Genomic DNA, 5,125 nt, shown 5'->3' with positions numbered 1-5,125 from the left:
TTCCGTTGCCGAGGACAGAAGGAGCTGTGCATGTGGTTGAACAAAGTGTGGAAACCCCGCTGTCGATCTCTGCCTCCATAGCCAAGGTCAGTCTGTACTCTGCGCATATACGCTAGCTGTTGTTCATTCCTTTGTTTAGAGAGAAACGTTCTTAGTTGTTTACATGATTAGCTATTTTTTATCTTTCATGATCATGGTGCGGTAGAAGCATCGTTAGGTTTGCACGCCAAGAACATGTACAAGTTCTAAGAATAAGTATCAATCTATCTTAAGTCTACCGTTTGGTTAAAGCTATAGATCGACGGCTTTAGTTTGACTGTAGATCTTTCATTTCGATTTTGTGGGGAGTTCAAGTGTAGATCTAACAAACATAGCCCATAAGTTAGCACAATTACAATTTATACATCTCTAAAAAAGCAAATTTAACCATGGAAAAATTTAACCAGTCAATCTGATTTAACAAAATCACTTATGAACAAGAGGACAAGATATATGAAACTACCACGAGCTTACACAATCTTCAATAAGTATGGTGTGAAATGGTTGACCATATTTACTTTGTACGCATGTCTCTTGCTGTACTCACCAAATCAATGCAATTTTGCATCTCAATGGAAGGGATTAGACATGGACCTCAATTAAATCCAGGCATTGCGTTTATTGCGAAAATCCCAATTATAAATGTTATGTTAGAATGAAACCGTTAAAATTGTGGCGCCCATTTGCGTTTGTCGGCTGGTGTACAATACATAGCATCTTAGCACATTCTCGAAGAAGACCGTTATGGTTCTCCTATGTCGCCGCATGTGAACTAGTACCGACGAAAGGCTTCACCCAGGCTTTGTATATAAACTATAAAGCCCCAAAACAGCCTTCGTTGATTCTTTTAAGTTCTATTGTGTATAGTCAAGCACTAGTAACAAATGCATGTCATAATTCACTCATATATTGTTTTCTGCTGCACACACATAGTTATAGTTTCACACACTAATGGACAAAGGTTTTATTGCATAGTTATTCGATAGAGAATAGTAGTATGCATGTTATATCATTTGTAGTGTCGATTCCTTTAAGATCCACAGTGGATGAATCATGTAAGTCCATATTTGAAATACATAGCGCAACATTTTTCACAAACATATATTGCATATAAGAAAAAAATACTGTCAAGGTGTCCACTTAATAGGGAACACAAGAACCTTAATCTGGGACAGAGATTTAGTGCACATGAGCACCAGTGATCTCATTTTTAAATAAATAAAAAATCATATTTTTGAGTTATAAAAAAATCTGCAAAATCTGCATATAGACACTAATGTGTCCCACAAACGTGTAAAATATAAATTTCAAATACTTTATATTTTAAGCTACACAAAAAACACAAAAATGAAGATCTGAGTAGTTATTTTCAAATCTCCAAAAATATGTTAGATTTTGTTATTTTCGTATAGCACAAAGTAAAACGAATTTTGGGTTGATATTTTCTATGATTGTGAGATGTATTATTGACAATCTACAGAATTATTTTTCAATTTTTTGATAAGTAATAAACATTAAAAAAAATGGCGAGAGTAGTGGAGCTCGGGAGCCAAAAGCATTTTTCGCTTAATCTGCTCTTTCTTTCTTCTACTCTTTCCTTCTTTTGGGCATATAATCCCTCCGTGCTAAATTGTAAGATGTTTAAGAGTAGTAAAACAGTGTGTTACAACATTTTATATTTTCATACAGGGAGTACTTGTCTCCTGCCGGCTGCCCTCAACGAAGACGAAAGCTAGTCACAATTGGTTAACTAGCAAACAAATAAGCAACTTAGCCCTTGACAAGTACATTCATCTATCAGATTTGGCACCTCTCTCCAACTGTACTCCATATTGCCGTAACCGTATTTGATGATGTCTTCATCGGAAAAAAAACTGTATTTGATGTGATGTTTTCTGGTTAGTCCCTTCGAGCTTGCCTCCAACGCGGCAACGAAGACATCGCGTGTAAGCATGAAAGAGTTAACATGTGCCTTCTTCACTGGTGTTTAAGAGTTTAACCTAGTCATTATCATGGATTACCGACAACTGCATTTAGTTCTCAGGTGGAAAGACATATATGCATCGCCCGCAGATCAGTGATCACCTGCGCTGGCTCACATTGAACCTTGACAAAACCTTCTCAATTGATGCAGGCTTACCCGTGGAGTGCGAGCTTAACTGGGTCGTACGCCGCGACCATGGACCGCACCCCCTCTTCGCCACCAGCTCCCCGGGTGTCCACGGAGGCCCAGCAGTCCGCTATATCCGTGTACGAAGACCCGGCGAAGTTCATGGAGATGGTGCGGCGTTTCATCAGCCAGACGGCGCCCACTAACGCTTCTGCTGCCGCTGACCGGGGTGCCATCATGCCCACGTTGGCGTTGGAGCCGGTGCAGCAGCACCAGCCAATGGTGGCAACTGCCACGCCGCCAGCCCCAGGAGCGTCTGGCCTCGGGTCGCTACTCACGCTATCGCTGCCATTGTCGTCGGAGAATCCCGGCCCGTGCATCCTCAACATGGCGCCCGATCCTCGATCACTGCCGAAGTCGTCTGAGGAGGTGGAGGTGGAGATGGAGGACGATGAGGAGGTTGAGATGGAGGTCGAAGCTGAGGAGGTGGAGATGGAAGACACCGAGGAGGTGGAGATGGAAGACACCGAGGAGGAGAGGGCCATCAAAGAGGGGAGGTTCTCTCTGCTGGCGTCGCCGCCACCGGCGAAACGCCGTCGGCTCTGACGAGCCGAAGCTGCTGATATTATTCCCGCTGGCTCCTTCCTCCGGAGAGATAGATGCATGAAACCAGGCCTGCATGAAGCGTCTGTCCGCTGAGGAGGACTAGATGGAAACACATATATGCATATGTGATGCGTTCAGCTATCTCCTATGATCAGTTTGTCATTCATCAGAGAAACTAGAATTGAACTAAGTTTTGTTTTTGTTTTTGGAGAACGAATGTTGGATCTAAGTTCAAAGGAGATTTTGCTATCGTCAATAAACCTAAGGAGATAATTAGTGTATTATTCATTTCTTCACATTTTAGTATTCCTCTTTGATGAAAAAAAATGCAATATAATTGTCACACGTCAATAAAAAATATTGAGAAAAAAATGATAGTCAAAGTTCGAAAAGTTTGACCAATTATGTTTTTTTACTTGAGAGTGTGAATGTGCCATCTTTCAAGTGAAACAAAGCATAACATCTGAAATAGATGGGTCATCTTGGCGTCCTCTTAGCTTGTTGGAAAGCCCTATCGTGTCGCCGCCTCGCCATGCGAAGGCTCCTCGTCGGGCCCAGGTTGAGGTCTCTCTCTCGTCCGATGTGCCTCGTCGTCGGTCCTGGGCGTCAGTTGTTTCTGCTCCTATTGGTTCTTTGGCCCCAAAGGACATGCAATGCGCATTGGAGAAGCAGGCGGAGTTATTTCAGGAGGCCGCCCGTCCTCTTCACGAGGCCGTTGTCTCCTTGCACGGCTGGATGTTAGCGATTGGAGGCTTTCTGAAGCGAGCGGAAGCTGCGTTGGGTAGGCTCTCCGGGATGCCTGTCGATCCTGTGGCTCTGCCTGATGTTGGCAAAGTGGGTGCGAGTGGAGTGGGCCTTCATGGCTGTTTCTCTCCTCGTGCTAGGGCGAGCTCGGCTCCGGTCTTGCATATCATGCCTGAGCTTCTGGAGTTGTGTAGTGGTGTGCTTACGCCTCCTTCCGTCGAGGAAGTGAGGCCCGGCTCGCATGAGTTCTCGGATGTGGCTTCACCGCTGTGTCAGGCACCCCGCTTTGAGAAGTCTGGTGTTGATGACGCTGTAGTCTCTCCCTCGCCCGAGTCCGGTATGCAGGTGGTTCCTATTGGTGATGGAGTTGTTAAGTCTGGGCTATTGTCAACGGTGCCCGGAGCTGTCGTCGCCAGAGAGGTTTGCGATTTTCTCGCCACCTTGGCTGTTGCCTTCCCTGGATCCGCAGTTGGTTAACAGGTGCCTCCCAATATCGTGGCATGTCTTTTTTGGTGTGGTGTTGGAGTGTCGTGCTCGACTGTTTGTTAGTGTTGCCTTGTGTTCTCTGTTAGGTTTGGTTGTGGACGGGTGTGGACGTGGTGTTTGTGTGAGCTTGTTCATGTAAGTTTTCGCCCGGTTTTCTCCTAAAAACTGGGCACCTTCTTCTTAATTAATGAATGAGGCAAAGCTTTTGCTTCCATTTCAAAAAAAAAAGATAGATGGGTCATCAGCAAGAGTCTGGGGGCTAAACCGCAATGGTCATCTGTTCTCGTCGAGACTTCTGGGCCGATAGTGATGCACGTGGTCCATCATCAGGATACCTTTTTATCTAAAAAGTCAACTAACTTTTACTCATGATATTATATAGTTCGTTTTTGAGCTAAAGAGGGTAGAGAGTACCCTATCAATGGACCTCTTGTATCTATATCGACTGACTTGTTTTTTACCAGCCATGCGGCAGGCTCTCGGGCGTTATAGCATTTTTTTAACAGCCTCCGGCGTCATAACGAAACTGTGGTGCGTTGCAACCACCGAAATACCAGATCAGCATGGAGATCAGCATGGGGATCGGGCCAAGAGGCCACGATGCTCTATTGGAACCAGAGGAACACCTCACACATGGGTTGCCTTTTTTCCGCAAAAGAAATATATTGATATCACCAAGGTACCAATTACATTTAGTCTCTGCAAACAGTGCCTTAATAGCAATTTGGATGCACACAATAAAAAAAATTTATAGAAAAGAAAATTTCCGCTACAATTATCTGTTCCTTGTAACAGCGGACTAAACACCACCAAGACAGCACCAGAAATCTATCATCTCCAAAAGCGATACCTCAAAGAAGGGAACAATGCACAAGCGCTGTCATCGGCTTGATCATAGATCTTCTCACCTTGGAGGGAGTCCGTGCTAATAAAATAATGCCTTCATGTAACATCCCAAAAATTTCAAAAGAAAGAAAATGAATTTCCATGTTTCCAAATTTTGGAACCAACAAAAACTTTTATTAAATTAAGTTTGAGACATAGTGATCTTGCTTAATTCTTGTGCTATTGCCATGATTGCTTGTTATTAGTATTTGAAATGATCTTAAACCCTAAACCTCACCCCTCTTTTCACCATCC

This window comes from Lolium rigidum, chromosome 3 (genome assembly GCF_022539505.1).
Source record: "Lolium rigidum isolate FL_2022 chromosome 3, APGP_CSIRO_Lrig_0.1, whole genome shotgun sequence".
NCBI lineage: Eukaryota > Viridiplantae > Streptophyta > Magnoliopsida > Poales > Poaceae > Lolium > Lolium rigidum.
This window is presented reverse-complemented; position numbering follows the sequence as displayed.